We start from the raw sequence: 17792 nt of genomic DNA on the forward strand, positions 1-17792 counted from the left end.
CATATTTTCATTATGAAACAATAAAGAGGCAACAAAGTGAGGGTGTAAACGAGTCGAGACACGGTTCATTAAATCTTGAATCAAAAGGGGCTTAATTGAATCTAGTTCCAAGCTTTAGCCTAAAACAAACAAGCCAAAGTTTTACCCTACTCTAAAGTACTCAACTCAAGACAAAAAAGGATTCATTCAGAAATATCTTTCTCTACCTATAAAAATGTCATGCTAATATATAGAAAAGAGTTAAAAAAGGAAAGAAAGAAACAAAAAATGGTATTACTCAAGAGAAAGAGACCACACAATGGAACATGGAGGCAATGATGTAGTTTGAGTTCCTCCACAACAACATCCATGCAGACCATATTAACAGCTGAAAACGAAAACACACTCATCCATATATCTCTTGCTCCCTCCACAAACATCCAAAAACATTATTATTATTGTTGTTATTATCAGTTATCACACAACTAAACATATTATTATTTTCTACGTATAATAAGACAACTATATTAACCTATTCTTCCAAAAGCAAAAACATATGACAACCAAAAAAAGTTTATTCACAAGAAATATATATATATATATATATATATATATATATATATATATATTATCATCATCACAAATTTTTCCAACTTTTTTCAACAAAAATTGAATCTAAAACCACCACCCTCCACAAAAATTAATTAAGTCCCAAAACCAAACAAGTAAATCCCTATTTTACCCTTTCCATTTCATGCATTGTGAAGTGGGTCGGGTCTTCTGTGTGCCCGCGTTAATCGGGCATGGAGTCTGAACCGGTTGGACCATACAACGAACTAGTCAGAGGAATTGCAGTCCTCTGGTTTATTGGCATCCCGGTCAAGAAATTATGTTGAAGGTACAACAGCTGTATGTCCCCACCCAATAACCGGTCCACGAAACACTTCGGAACAGAACCCGTGAAGCGGTTATTGTTCAAGTAAAGATTCTTAACCGTTGCGAAAAGCGGAGACACTTGTCCGTACAACATATTATGACTAAGATCAACTGTCTGGATTGCCACCGAGTTTTCAGGCAGGACCGGCCCGGTAAAATGGTTGCGTTCGAGTTGTAGGTTCGTGATCGGGAACCCGAACACGCAAACAGGGATCGGGCCGGTGAACTGGTTCAGGCTTAGGTCAAGGTAGTTTAATTTATTGAGCCGAGGCAAGAGCCGGTCCACCGGCCCACTAAACTGGTTCCAGGAGAGAGAAAGATATTGTAATGAAGTACGAAGTGAATCGGGCCTAATTGGGCCCGATAACTCATTGTGTTTCAAATCTCACCGGGTCAATGTCTGAGACAGAAAAACTGGTATTGACTCGGTTAGATGATTGTGACACAAAATAAGGTTGGTTAGCTTCGGCAAACTCCCAATTGCCGAAGGGAACCCGCCAGTGATCTGATTATAACTCAGATCAAGAGTTCTCATTTCTTGGAGAACTCCTAATGTAGCCGGAATTTCATGGGATATGAAATTCCGGCTGACGGTCAGAAACCAGAGATTTTTTAATTCGGACAATGTGGCGGGCAGTGCGCCCATTATCCGTCCCGGAACGACCGTAAACTCGGCTAGAGAGGTTAATTTTCCAATTGAAGGATTAAGGCGACCAGAGAGACCCGGAGCACCGGCTCGAGGGTCACCGAGGTTCAAAGCGACAACCTTTTCGCCTTCGCAGTAGACGCCTGCGAAGTTACATGGATCGGAAGTGAAATCCCATGATGAAAAGTAATTAGACCCCGGCATGTCTTGAAGTGATTTCCGAATGGATTGTAACGCGAGGAAATCAGCCGGGTCTAAAAGTGCAGAGCAAATGTGGATAAGTGAGAAAATTGATATAAAACTTTGTATTAACTTCATTGTGAAATGATTTGGGAATGGATTGGAATATATATGAAGGAGGTGAAAGCTTAAGCGTGAAGGGAGTGATTGTATGCCTTTATTTATTTCTGGTGGGAAATTGAGATTTGAGGCCGTGAAAAACAGGTAGATGGTTATTTGGGTTTTGTATAGAGAGAGAGAGAGAGAGAGAGAGGCGGTGATGATGATGATGATGGATTGGAGAGAACGCAAACCAGAAAAAGGTTGGCTTCTTGGAGGAGAAGACAGAGTACATTTGTAATTTGTTTGTTACATGATTTTATTATTAATTCAATTTTGTTTTTGAGGTGGTTGTTTTAGTAATTGTGGGTGCTGGGTTTGGGTAGAATCAACGGTAGTCCGAGCCTAAGTGAGAGGTTTGGATTGATGGGTTAGGGTAGGGGGTTGGTGACTTGGACCATAAGCACGTGACAATTGTGGAACCAGCCACGGATATATTTATTAAGTTTTAGTGACGTGTTTTTTTGTTACGTTTTTTATGTAAATTTTACTATTTCAAAGAATTTTAATTGCTAAACTATAAATAAGTCAGTTGCTTTTATTACCGCCTCTATTTATCATTTATGGCTTTTAATACAATCTACAATTGACAATAATGCGAGGTTGGATAGAGTGAGCTTTTTCTCTTTACATTTTATATCTTTAAGTTGTATTGCTTTCACGTTATCATCACATTAAGGGTACGCTGTATCTTTATTTTTTAATACAAATTTTCTCTCTTCCCATCATCACATCCATGCTCCTGTCTCCAACCATCGTCACCGTTGGCTTTAGCACCACCACCACCATTGTCATTGTCTTCAACTTCAGGTACCACCGTCTTCAACCACCATCGCCATCACCACCATCGTGTTCATGGGCATTTGTGTTATTGTTGATTTAGGGTTCGTGGTGGTGCGGTGATCTTTTAGTGGGAACGCAGTCGAAAGGGGTGGATTTGGAAACCCTAGGTGATGTGGTGACAGCAAGGGTCCGGTGGCTGATGGCTGGTGTTCCTGTGGTGGTGTTTATATGAATAAATGACCATGTTAGCATTAAAAACTACCAGCTTATTTAAGAAACACTATTATTAAAGTAGTTTTAGATGTTTAATTATTTTGTAGCAACTATAAATAAAGTAACCTTTTAATGGTTGTAAGTATTATCATTGCCATTTTAGTTCACTTGTGAACTTAGTAAGTACACCCTCTAAATTTTCTTAAACTACTTTGAAGCTTATTTAGAAGGAAAGAACTAACAAAACGGCCCATTAACTTGTCATGTTTAACAATAATGGTATTACATGACTCAATATGTGTAAATGTGTAATATGATTAGAATAATAGTTCAATAACAAAAATGACAAAATATGACATATTTAGCATGACGCCCGCTTAAGTCCAATAATAACCTAAATCATTCCAATCAATTTTAGAATGATCAACTCACACACATATTACTTCTAAACATGTACATTTTGTCCACCATGGAGCGCCCGCTTGATGCTGTTGGAGTGCCGCTTATTGCAGTCGTAGTGTTGCCTCTACCACCCCTCTAAACTAGTCTTAATTTTAGGTAATTCATTGAACTTTTCCCACTATACTTGATTATTTGTTCATTCGCTTCGTGTTTAGTTTATTGATTGCTTGATATTTACTGTTAAACGCTTCATGTAATCATGTTTAGGTTTACAATTGTTTGATGTTTGAAAGAAGGTGTGAAATGGAACTTGTTGATTGATTTTAGGCAATATAATAAATAATGAACAAAATAAAGTTATGGAAAAATAAAAAACCCTATGAATGTATGAACCAAATAAAAAACCCGAAATATTTTGATGAATCCGGTAAAAAAGGTTCCATGACTTGACTTAACCCAGTAAATAATTTAAATGACCCGTCCCAACAACAAATCCTTCTTTATACACATCCGAACACTTAACAATTTCTTGACCCTCATGAAAGTAAACCCAAACAAGAAAATCAAAGAGTACAAATCAAGCCTTCCAATGTTTAAACCATGGTGTACCTTAAAGTCATAAAGCACAAGCCATGTGGGTGCAAATGTAATATCCACATGCAAACAAAGAGATAAACCTACCAACATAATCTCATCTATCTTCCAACACAAGCATCAATTTGGGAGTTGAATCAATGCAGAGCAGCCCAAATCCTAACCATACCCTATATGGGCCCTACAATGATCGATTTGGCAGGGCAATTATGTCATAACATCATAACCCAAATATAAAGCACATTTACTTAATACTTTATAGCAATGTTTTCAGACCCGGTCCGGGCATCGACCCGGCTTCTTACCGGGTCAAAGGTCGGACCGACCGGTGTTTGACCCGGATGACGTCATAAATAATATATATATATTTAATAAATAAATAATAAATTAAAATAGGATGTTAATATAGAAACGTGTACTTGAAAGTCTGTAATTTATTTTAACTGCAAATAAATAAAAGTGGTTGAAATATACCTATAATAAAGGTTATAAAAGTAAAGATGCAAGTTGGTTTTAACCTAGGTCTAACTTTGGCGACGTCTCTTTTTCTTCACAAGTCCAACTCCAACCTAATTTCATCTCATCTCATCTCATCTCATCTTATCTCACACCTCATATCTAAGGGATTTTAATGAGTGAATCATCTCACCATATTCATCTCCATCTCCTTCACACCCCTAAGCCTTTTATTCATTCGCAAACTCGCTTATTTTTAGTCGGCAGATGTAATTGCCGTCGGAATTGTCGCCGGAGTATATCAGATTTTTGCAACATCGTTTAAAATGTTAGATTTTATACATCTTACCGGTTCGCCGGGCGGTTCACCGGGTCCGGGCCGACCGCAAACCGCGAGAACCGGCCGGGTTTTTAGAAAACGGGCTAAATACATGAACCGGACCAGTGTTTCTTATGGGTCCCGGTCAGACCGGCCGGTCTGGTCCGGGTTTCAAAACATTGCTTTATAGTATACACGGGGTGGAGATATAATTTCAGCCTTATGCCCTTTATCTTATATATGAATTAGGATTGTGCTCTTGATTTCCATAAAATAAGAAAGGATGCGTTTGTATTTATACATTTTAGGTAAGATGTCTCTTTCTGTCATCTACCTTCATTTACTAAACACACGTGCCTTATGGAAAAAATATGTCTCTTAGGACTTAACGAATTTAATTATGTAAATTATTTTTTAATAACGATTTTAGTTATAGTAATAACATGTTACTGGTAGTTGTCTAACAACTAGGAGTAATAGTTTTGGATATTGGGGTTAAGGTTAAGGTTGTAAGTATTTATTATATGTCTAAGGTTCAATATTGAAAAAATTTCAAAGGTTTTCCCTGACTTTGTCCGTGTCAACAAAAAATTCGAAATACCTCGACTTTTTAGAACAGGTCCGAGTCAAATAGCAATGATTTGAAGCAATTCTTTTTACACTATTTCAGAAACCCAAGGACTCAATCGTTATGGATATGTAAAATACAGGATTTCCAATCCTAGCAGGAAAATGAGGGAACGGATACTCAATTGAAAGTGAGTAAACATAATTCCATACTCGATCTCATAGATACATATAGAATTCTGCAGAAAGCCGTATTGGATGAAAGTCGTATGTACATTGCTAGGTTTGATCAAGTAAAAATTTTCAAGCATATCATGAATGAAAATCATGAAGATATCCATTTGATCGAGAAAACTAACAAAACAATCTTTACTTTTTAAAATAAACCGTCAATCAAAGCGTGACAAATGACATAACAAGTTTCAATTTAGCGTAATAGATTGGATCCTTTGTCACAGCACATTGAATCTGCTATTCCGAAGTTGCAACACATTTTAATCAAGGGTATAATCAGCAAGTGATTAATGACACGTTTCCTCCTGTAAATTGTAATTTTCCTGTAATTGGTAGAATTTTGTGGGAAATTAACATAAATAAGTCAAACGACATTTTTCTATATGATTTTCAAAAACTCAAGTTTATTAAAATGGATATTTTCATCATTTGAAAAGTATAGTAATAAAGCCAATCTTCGGAAACACTTCTAGTCCATTTCTATTTGTTTTCTTTTGAATTTCTTTTGTACAAATATAAGAAAAGTATATACTTTTACTTTTCTGAAGCGATGACATATATACAAGCAAACATGATATGAAGTTTAGCACATGTGAGGAAAACAAAGAATACTCATTCTGTTCACCAAATACTAGACCCACCTTCAACATATATTTAGTGGTAGAGATGATCACACACATTGCCAAAATATTGCAACTAGATTTCTGACTGTTGATGATGAATCCATATATTAGAACCTACTATGTTTGTCTTCAAGAAGGAACATTCGTTAAATACAATAAACTCTAGAATATGTAACATGGGTTATATCCAAATATGCTGCGAATGTACTAGTTTCTTCAACAATGATCAAGATGCTTTTGTCAAGTTCTTCATAGCATAAAATAGTGAGCAATAACACATGAAAGCTCGCCCGATGCTATATATCTAGTCCACGTGAAGGCTCATTGACACAAAAACCTGTTATAAATAAACCATAAAATCGAATGAACAAATGAAAATGTCAGAATGTCAATGCAGGTAAAAAACAAGTGTCTAGGGTTGGTAGCCAGTGGCAGAGATCAAGAACGAATTGATATAGCTTACCAATCGTAAACGCCCATGAAACGATTATAGAATAACTCTCAATATATTATAGAGAAAAAATAACTCAAAACCCCCTATTACGTATAACTCGTGTTTCTTTTAATAAACCCTAACTCGATTATTGTTCTATAATGTCTCACCATAACTTGGTTTATATAAACTATTTTAACTTGCTATCAAATACTTAATTATTTTAAGTACAATGCGATTAGAAAACATAACCAACCATGACAGACTTGCCAATATTGGTCTCTCAAGTTCGCTAACTTGTGACTTGGAGCCCGTAATTACCAACAAGAGATAGAGTCTATTAACAACCAAATGTCATGGGTTTAAGTTGCATGGAGTATAAAAAATTTCCTTAAAAAGGTAAAAGGACCGGTTATATTTACGATTTGTAACCTCATGCATTCAATTAAATGTCTCCATTTTCAAGTTTAAAAGATATGCTATATTTGTGATTTGTAACTAACAAAGTGAACAACCCTTTTGTTGCATTAAACAGTTCCAAGAAAAAGCACAAGTAGAAACATCCTACTAAAGCCTTTAGAAAGCATTTTTGAAAATAACACTTGTTAATAGCAACCATTATTGGAATGAAACAATATTTACACCACAAATTGATGTAGTATCCACGGTCAAAATCGTGGTAATCCGTCTGCAATGATGGGAAACGTCCATCAGTAATGTTGTGCGCAATCTCATTTGCGACATATCATTGGTGGTTGACATAACCGACAGATCATGAGCAACGTACTAAAGTTCGTTCAAAGTGGTCTTTTCAACAAAATATGGACAACTTCAACACCGAAGGATTTAACCGATATCACCAATTCCATCAAATCCATTAACAACAGTATGGCAGTATGCCATATTTGAAATGCACGAAGGCTGCTATTTTAGGCTTGAAACACCCAATGGTTATTAACAAAACTTTGTTGCTATTTATAGAAAGTTGATGACAAGATAAATAATGTTACTTTCTATTTGAAGGAACTAAAATACTATCCCTCCCATTTTTCATGTTATATTTAGAAGGAAAACTGGAACTAGGGCTGACATTTTAAACTAAAACCTAAATTCCGGTCCGAAATCGAAGCCACCCGAATCTGAATTAGAAGAAGCCCAAAGAACCCGTATCCGAATAACTGTAAACCTGAACCCAATTGTAGTTATATATATATTGGTTAACAAGTTGAATAGCTGGTAATCGGTTTAACCAAAACACCGACTGTAGTTATACAATGAAACTTTGTCCGTTAATTATCATTCGTGTTTACACATTGTTAACATAATGTTCATTAACCTAACTTTACAAAATGTTGTATGAATGATGTATTTGAAGCCGAATAAAGCTTTGTTTCTCTTGAATAAAAGCCCAATAGAGTTTACATACGTTATTGTAATTTGTATCCTACTAGCAGCCCAACAAAGTTTATACACAGCTGCCCAATAAGAAATATATCAGCCCAATAAAGTTTATAGTAGGCCCGGGTCCCAACAAAGACAATAAAATATATCAGCCCAACAAAATGTAGCAGCCAGTGAGAAATTAGCAACCCAAAATCCCAACCGATTAACCCGAGCTGAATAGAACTAGAGTTGTACAAAAAAAAAACGGCTTCACTCAAAACGGGTCCCAAACCAACCCATCCCGTCGGTTTTGGGACAAATTCCCCTTCTAAACTACCAAACCGGTTTTAAAATTGGACTGGTTTGAGAAAAAACCGGTTCTAAACCGAACCAAATCAAGTTGGACTAGTTCGACCTTTCTTGCTCCTAAACCGGTTTATAAACAGAACCGGTTTGAGTCAAACCGGTTTGGACCATGGTTTGACCAAAACCTTTTTTGTACACCTCTAGATAGAACCGTAAACTGAACGACGCAAACCCAAACTATTGAATACAAATACTAGTTATTGGTTTTGTTTTGAATTTTTAAGCCCGATTAACTTACGCAAAGAACAACCCTAGAGTAGAGGACGAATGTCGTTTGAAGTTTGAACTACTTCATTATATCATTTAGTTATATATTCAACTTCAAACTCCAAACTTTAATAAAAAACACATATTTCTTCTATAATACCAAACCTTCACAAACTCTATTAAAATTATTATAATTGTGTATGTGTGTGTGTTAGAGAGGGGGCCCATAAAACCAAGTCCATTCTAGGCCCAACGCTGCAAAATTGGGAGACACCTCATGTCCAGGGTTGTCTTTAGTGGCAGACCCAGAAAATTTTTTCGTGAGGGCGGAAAGTTTTTAAGAGTCAACTATTACAACATAATATTTTTTTTTGATCGAATTAGGACAAGGTCATGTTAACAAAAAATAATAAACAAATGAATACGTATCCTATTTATAAAAACACATTCTTTAATTGGTTACATCAAATAATATGTACTACTACTATAAATTATTAAAACAAACAAAGTTGTTGAGTTAAATGGAAACTTGAATAAATAAATATATTTATATAAATAATAAAAATAACATACCAAGCCCTAATATTTTCAATTAGAGAGAAAGGATTAAATAAGAAGTTTGCTTTTTCTAAGAAGGTTAGAAAGGAGGGTATTTTTGTCTAATACTTTAATATTGAAAACCCACTTAATTTAATTTAAAAACCCATTTAATTAAAACCCACTTAAATTTTCACTTATCTCCTACAATCACCACCGCCACCCACCGTTACCACCTTGCCGGAAAAGTCTTCGGAAATTTCGCTGGAAAATTCTTCGAAAATTTCGCCGGAAAATAAAACGCTATGACACAATGAAAAAGACACAATGGAAAAAACACTATGAAAATAAAAACACAATGACAAAAACACAATGAAAACATAATGTAAAAAACATAATGCAAAAAAACACCATGAAAAAATAAAACACACTTGTATAACACAATTTTGTAAAACACAATTATGATAAAACACACTTTGTAAAAACCCATGAATTTTTATTTTTATTTTTATAAAACAATATGGTAATCATATAAAAGATAAAAAAACACTCGTTTTTATGGTGAAATTGTTTTGAAAAAAAAATGTTGTATAAAAAAGTTATGGACGTTTAAAATGATGGGAGAATTTGACATGTGCCTTGCATGTGGAGAGAGAAAGTCAACAAATGTGTTATCCCTATTATGCCCTTACCCTTGTTTTACACTTGATTATCTCTTTAATCTCAACCATTCAATTCTCAAATGAATGGACAAGATTATTTCCTATAAAACTAATATTCTTATTATAACTCAACCCTTCAATTAGATTGGATAAACCAATGAAAAACAAAAATAATTAAACAAACTTAAATTTACTTATATATTTGATAATTAAATAAGTGTATGTGAGTAGGTGACTAAGTATTATAGTTGAGAGATGCACTTAAATGTTGCTTTGTAGACTAGTCTAGAGAAGCCACAAAGTAACAATAAAATATTGTATATTACACGTATACGTCTTCAGTCTTCATCTTTTTCATAGTAGAGGTTGCTACCTTCACCCTCCGCTTCTTCTGGACGGAAATGTGGTCAAACTATGATAAGTTCTTTTCCTTTTTCTCAATGGTTTCAAATGTTTTAGAGGGGCAATTGCAAAATTTTGCGGGGGGCGCTCGAGATTTTTACGTATGAGTAACACTAAACCAAATAATTATAAGGTGGGCGGCTGCCCCCCTTCGATAGGCTCTGGGTCCGCCCCTGGTTGTCTTCGTCCGCCATTGCCAAAATAAAATCTTATTAATGGACTTCTATAGGGATGATAGGGACCAATTCTAGATGGTCAATCTCCTGATAGATAGACTATTTGAGGGGTTAGGCTCCAAAGTAGTAAAGAGAAAGAGATATATAAATTACGACGATTTTCTTCTTGTTTTCATTAACTCCAAAATCAACCATAAATACATGAAAATAAGTAAACATGCATACTCTACCACTTCATGGAGAACTTGGATGATCTCACGATCATGACTATGAAACTAACATATAATAAAAACATGCATGACATATTTTGGTCTCTAGGTAACAGCTTTTATCGAGTAAACCTGATATTTGCTCACCCCAAATCCAAGCATGACATATTAAGTGGGTGAACTTCAAAATGAAGCTTTTTCAAATAGCTTATTGAGTTAGTTGTTTTTTTACAAAACAAATAAGCAATTTTTAAAAACTTAGCCAAACACCTTAACAAGTTATACAGGACATCTCAAATCCTAATTTATTTTCGTATCATATCATGTTTAGTTACTGTCATAAAATCATCATCCCTAGTTTTAACAAAAAAAAAAAAGAAAAAAAGATCTGGATATTCATTTTGTGTATATACTCATAACAACAAAACAAGGATGTAAAATGCGACATAAACCTAACTTAAGGTGACATGGTCCTATCTCGAACACAAACTGCAACATAATTGGAGATAACTCATCCACTAGTATCCATTATACTCAACCGAATACATGAGTGGATTGATAGGTTTATGCCCATATTTTAATAACTAATAAAAAATCAAAATAACAAAATATATATTACAATAGTTAATTATTTTTTTTATATAATCTTACATAATAACAATATGGTTTTGATCAAATACAAGTGAAATTAACGTGCTAATTAAACGTGAAAATCAAGTAGAGTAATTATAAATACAAGTTAGTAATTATATATACAAGTAGAATAATTATGTAATTATATCTACTCTATGATGTAATTACATAATTATTCTACTTGTATTTTTAATTTTTCTATTTGATTCTCACGTTTAGCATGTTAATTTCATTTGTACGTTAATTTTCCCCATAACTGTTGGATTTTATGGTCGTTTCGGGTCAATTCAATGCGACCGACCCGAATGTGACCCGGAGAGTTACACCGGGGGTAACGAGAGATGGGCCTACTTAAATGTTAATTAGGCCCGACACAAAATTAATTAGATGGACAAGATGATGGACAAGGCTTGGTTTTGTTAATTGGGCTCAAGCCCAATTGGTTTAACATGCTTAAACCCTACAAATATTACTATATATAGAATATGATATTAATATTTTATTTAACCCTTAACAAAAGCCTAAACCCCAGCTACCACCTTAAAACCGACGCCGTTTTTCGGCAGCCGCTTTTCCGGCGACACATTCCGGCCACCGGAATCTCAACCACATCATCTTCTTCGGCCATTTACTTGCAAACCACCACCACAATCCCTTATCAAGCTTCTGGTGCTGTTCCTTGCTCGTCTCCGGCCACCTTTAGCCCTACTCCGGCCACCACGTTTTTTCGGCGAGCTATTTTTGGCCGCCGGAATACCGTCTCAGCGAACTACAGCCTCCGCCGCTACTCGGTTGCTGTTGGAGCTGCGTTTCTGGAGTAACTGAGCCGCCGCAACTGTTCACCGCCTTCTGACATTAATACTAGCTGCTGCCGCCATCGCCGGAGACTCCCGCCAATCGCCGTCAGCTGCCGTGGTGTGTAGATCTAGCCGGAATTGCTGTCGGATCTTGGATTGTGTCATTTCTAGCATTTTTCGTTTACCTTCGGTGTCTTCCCGGTTCTTGTTAACCGAGGTATATCGAATACCCCTCTATGGTTGTTTATTTAATCGTACTCGTATTGTTGTAATCGGATCCGGATTCGGGTTTCCGATTTTGGTTCGTTTTAACTCGTTAATATCCGCTGCGTTTTGTTGTTCGTTTTCATACATATATTAATATTGATTAATACTTACCGAAACGAAACTTATAACTAAAATGGGTTTGAATTTATTTGACCGTTTTCGTTCCGAACCACCGTTGAAAACCTAACAGTGGTATCAGAGCCGCGGTTACAATGTACGAGTCGATACCGGTTCGTTTAAAACCGGATCTACATCTTAAACTTTAAATCGTTTAAAGTTTATAGATCTAGAATTATTTTCGGGTGATTTTGGTTTGGTCAAAGTTTTGTTTATTTTATTTGACCAAGTCAAAACGACCAGAAATTCGTTTATTGTAAATATGTAAATCCGGCCCCAACCTATGTGATTGATTGGTTGTGTTTGGTGTTTGAGCTTGTTTTGGCCATATGGTTGGTTCAAAAGTTGTAAAAAGGTTATTATTTAATTTTTGGTTTTCTTTGGCCATAAAGATGGTTCAAATTTGTAATAGGACATATTAATGTTAGTTTATAAATTTGTAATTAAGAAGACGCGAAGATAACCGAGGACGAGCTCGAGGACCTTTTGGAGTTAGTGGGAGTTCGGACAAGACGACGGGATGCGCCGTGAAGTCCATCCTTATGGTTGTTTGTGTTGTGAACCCCTTGACCTGATCGGTCTCCCTAATTGGCTCTAGTGAGACCGATCAACTTTTGGCCATAAAGGATTTACATATTTTTTTTATTTGCTATTTGTGGTTGCTTGGTTTGATTATAATAGGATTATAATATCACCAACCTAATACCAAATAAATTGGAAAAATAAACATTTTATTAACCGATTTTGTTTTTGCAAATTAAAAGCGTTTTGATTTCCAAAACTAATAAGTTATTATAACTTAAAATTGGTTAGTCGTACGCTACAAACTTAGTTTTGATAGGTTATTTAAAACTAAGTATCCTGAGAGATGAAATGGTTCATCTATGCGTCGCGGTAATAAATACAGTAAAATTTGACTTTTACTCTATTTGGTAATTTTAAAATTTATCCCATTTTAAAACCAATAGTTTATGCCAATCCTACTACAAGTCACACTTGAGGCATACTGCGAAATTTCGAGTGTTTGGAGCTACAGCACCGCACTTGTTTTCTAGCATATCCCATCAAGGTGAAAGCGCTTCGTTGACACATCCGGCCCTTTCACACGTCACGGTACTAGGACAACTATTACTTTACTCTCCTGTTACGTGCTAAAGCTGTCTGGAGACTTAAAGTGGGCAAAGATGAGGCTAAACGTATCTATACAGACAATCGTTGTCCCTATAAGCCTCATAACCGAGAGTTGTGCTCTATTCACAATTGGCAATCGTTGTCAATCTGCCTAACCACTTATTAATGTTGTGTGTTACAGCTGCCTTTAATAACTGGAAGCCGGATTCTCATACTCCTAATTAATTAATGTTATTAGGTCATTAATAATAGGACTACAACATCGAAAATACTAATTAAATTTACTTTTGCTTAACTAATCAGATGTCGTCAAACGAAATTTCACCCTACGCCCTTAAGACTATCATTGAGAAGGATAAACTGAATGGTACCAACTTCATCGAATGGCACCGCAACGTAAGACTTGTTCTCACCATGGAAAAGCGTCTGTATGTTCTCGATGGACCTGTTCCAACCGAGCCTGAAAACAACACAGCCGCTGCACGAAAAGTTCTTGACAAACATAAGGATGACTCGGCTGAGGTCTCTTGTATTATGCTAGCCACCATGACTTTTGAGCTTGCTAAAGGCTTGGAAGACTTTGGTGCCTATGAGATGCTTGAGCAACTCAAGGGCATGTTCCAGAAACAAGCCCGTCAAAAACGTTTCGACACCATGAAACAACTCATCAGTTGCAAGATGGCAGAGGGGTCTCCCGTCAGTGCTTATGTTCTAAAGATGAAGGGGCACATCGATCAGCTCAAGAAACTTGATTATCCCATGCCCGATGAGATGGCATCGGATTTCATTCTCAACTCTCTCCCCAACTCATACGACCAGTTCGTAATGAATTTCAACATGAAGGTTGGGTGAAGACAGTGTCGGAGCTTCATAACATGCTCAAGACGGCTGAGATGAACATTCCTTCTAGGACCAATCAAGTTCTGATGATTCGATCTGCTGGTGTCAAGAAGCCAAGACCAAAGAATCGGGGTTTTAAGGGAAAAGGCAAGAAGAAAGTTACTGTTGCTGCCAATGTTGCCACCAACACTAACAAGGTAGTTGCAAAGAAAAAGCCGCCGCCCTTTGAGGAGCGCAAGTGCTACAAATGCAACCAAATGGGGCACTGGATGAGAAACTGCCCTGAGTATCTTGTTGAGATCAAAAGGAAGAGAGCCAATGGTGAAGGCTCTTCTGGAGGTATTTCCATATACGTTTTTGAACTTTTCACTGTCTCTAGCAACACATGAGTATGTGATACCGGATGTGGTTACCACATCGTTAATGTCTTGCAGGAACCTGAGAAGTGGAGGAAACTGAATAAATGCAGCATGGAACTCATCGTTGGAGATGGGAAGAGAGTACCGGTTCTGGCAACTGGAGTATTTCATTTTACTTGTCCATCTGGCCTAGTTTTTCCTTTAAATAATTGTTTGTATGCTCCTGGCTTGACTAGAAACATCATTTCAGTTTCGTTGTTATTTGAACAAGGATTTAAGTATGTTCTTAATGGTATGGCTATTTCTGCTTACTTAAATGATATCTTTTATTTTGAGGCTAAACCTCGAAATGGTATTTATGAGATTGATCTTCAACCTGACAATAACGTATATCATCTTTCAAAACGTATCAAGACTAGTGTCAACGATACTTTTCTATTGCATTGCCGACTTGGCCACATAAGCAAGGCAATAGTTAAAAGACTCCAATCCGAAGGTATTCTTGAATACACAGGACCGAACTCTTTTAACACTTGTGAATCTTGCTTAGCTGGCAAACTCGCCAAAGACTCCTTTACTAATAAAAGTGAACGAGCAAGTGATCTATTAGGACTCTTACATACTGATGTATGTGGACCTTTTAGAACCATGACTAGAAACCATGAAAGATACTTCGTTTCTTTTATCGACGATTATAGTCGATACGCTTATGTGTATCTTATGAAACACAAGCACGAAACTTTTGAAAAGTTCAAAGAGTTTCAAAGCGAAGTGGAAAACCAACTTTACAAAACCATTAAGATACTTCGATCAGATCGAGGTGGAGAGTATCTCAGCACAGAGTTCATCACTCATCTAAAAGAGCATGGAATTGTTTCACAGCTCACTCCACCTGGCACACCCCAACTTAATGGCGTGAGCGAGAGGAGAAATTGAACTTTGCTAAACATGGTTTGATCGATGATGTGTAGAACCAACTTGCCTCACTCCTTTTGGGGTTACGCTCTTATGACCTCCGCCCGCATTGTCAATCTAGCTCCAACTAAGAAGATAGACAAGACTCCATATGAGATATGGCATAAGGGAAAGAAACCCAAGTTGTCTTATCTTAGAGTATGGGGATGTGATGCATATATCACAAGTGAGTCTGATGACAAACTTGATCCCCGTGGCGAAAAGGTTGTTTTCATCGGATACTATTACAAGAGCGGTTATTACTTCTTTCATCCTGATACAAACGATTTCTGTCAGGAGGAAAGGCTACTTCCTTGAAGAAGAATTTCTTAGTCAAGGAACTAGAAGTAATATTATCGATCTTGAAGAAATTCAAGAACCACAATCAACCGCTGAGGTAGTTGGAGAGTCTGATCAACAGGTTGTTGTTGTTGATACATCAGACGTGAACACAAGCGTTCGCAGAAGTAGTAGGACTCCTGTACCAAATTCTAGATACTTATGTCATCTAGATGGTGCTGAAGTCTTATTAGTAGCCGAGTCTGGGGACGAGCCTACTAACTACAAGTCTGCTATCTTGGATCCGGAATCCAAGAAATGGCAAGATGCCATGAATGCTGAGATGCAGTCCATGCATGATAACCAAGTTTGGAACTTGGTTGAGCTACCCCCGATTGTCGGGTAGTAGGGAACAAATGGATTTCAAGAAGAAAACCGATATGCATGGAAATGTGCAAACCTACAAAGCACGGCTAGTCGCGAAAGGTTTCACTCAAACTCAAGGTGTTGACTATGATGAAACTTTTTCGCCCGCTGCTATGATCAAGTCGATTAGGATATTGCTTGCCATTGCTACATACTATGATTATGAGATATGGCAAATGGATGTCAAAACCGCTTTCCTAAATGGACATATTTCTGAAGATGTCTATATGGTTCAGCCCGAAGGTTTTGTCGATCCAAAATATCCTAATAAGGTTTGCAAATTGAACAAGTCCATTTATGGGCTTAAGCAGGCATCTCGAAGCTGTAATCTTCACTTTGACGAGAAAATCAAAGAGTTTGGTTTTGTCAAGAATGAAAATGAACCTTGTGTTTACAGAAAGGCTAGTGGGAGCACTATATCATTCCTCATCTTGTATGTGGATGACATACTGATCATTGGAAACAACATTCCTATGCTTAAGGAAGTTAAGCAATGGTTGGAATCTTGTTTTGCAATGAAAGATCTTGGAGAAGCCGCATATATTCTGGGAATTAAGATCTATAGAGATAGATCTAAGCGGATTCTAGGGCTTAGTCAAAGTACCTACATAGACAAAGTGATGGCACGCTTCTCAATGGAAAACTCCAAGAAAGGAGTTGTTCCAATGACTAAGGGAACCGTGTTGAGCAAATCGCAGTCTCCGGCAACGGACATTGAATCTAAGCGTATGCAAGCAATTCCATATGCTTCTGCGGTTGGCTCTATCATGTATGCTATGTTATGTACCAGACCTGACGTGTCGTATGCCTTGAGCATGACCAACCGTTTTCAACAGAGTCCTGGCATTGCCCATTGGACTGCTGTGAAGAACATTCTAAGGTACTTGAATAGGACCAAAGACATGTTCTTGGTGTTTGGGGGAGTGGAAGAGGAGCTCACTGTAAAGAGTTACACTGATGCTAGCTTCCAGACTGACCGAGATGATTCTCGCTCACAGTCGGGTTTCGTCTTCACTCTCAATGGAGGGGCTATTTATTGGAAGAGCTCCAAGCAGAGTGTTGTGGCGGATTCTACCACCGAATCCGAATATATAGTTGCATCTGATGCTGCTAAGGAGGCTGCTTGGATGAAGAAGTTCATCACCGATCTCGATGTGGTTCCGAGTATTCACAAACCAATCGAGATATTCTGTGATAACACAGGTGCTATTGCTCAAGCCAAAGAGCCAAGGTCTCATCACAGAACCAAGCACATTCTAAGGAAGTTCCATCTTATTCGGGAAATATTGGAACGAGGTGACATCGTGATAAGCAAAGTAGACACAGATCAAAATCTAGTCGACCCGTTCACTAAGCCAATGACTCAGGACAAACATGATCAGCATAGAGATGCTATCGGGCTTAGACTTGCTAGTGATTTATTTTGATTTAGTATTTGGATGTATGAACGTTTTATCAGTTGTACATTTCTGTTCACTTTTGATTTAATGGTTAAATGCAAACGTTGAATGATACAACTGTGT

General features: G+C 37.0%; 1 pseudogene; it reads right to left on the reverse strand.

The window, feature by feature from the left end:
• Positions 1-619: 619 nt before the first annotated feature.
• On the reverse strand, positions 620-1883 carry LOC143585787 (uncharacterized; annotated as a pseudogene).
• Between the last annotated feature and the right edge of the window lie 15909 nt (positions 1884-17792).

Source organism: Bidens hawaiensis, unplaced genomic scaffold, assembly GCF_021521415.1.
Source record: "Bidens hawaiensis isolate Kalapana, Puna unplaced genomic scaffold, B.hawaiensis_p1.1 tig00034168_1, whole genome shotgun sequence".
Taxonomy (NCBI): domain Eukaryota; kingdom Viridiplantae; phylum Streptophyta; class Magnoliopsida; order Asterales; family Asteraceae; genus Bidens; species Bidens hawaiensis.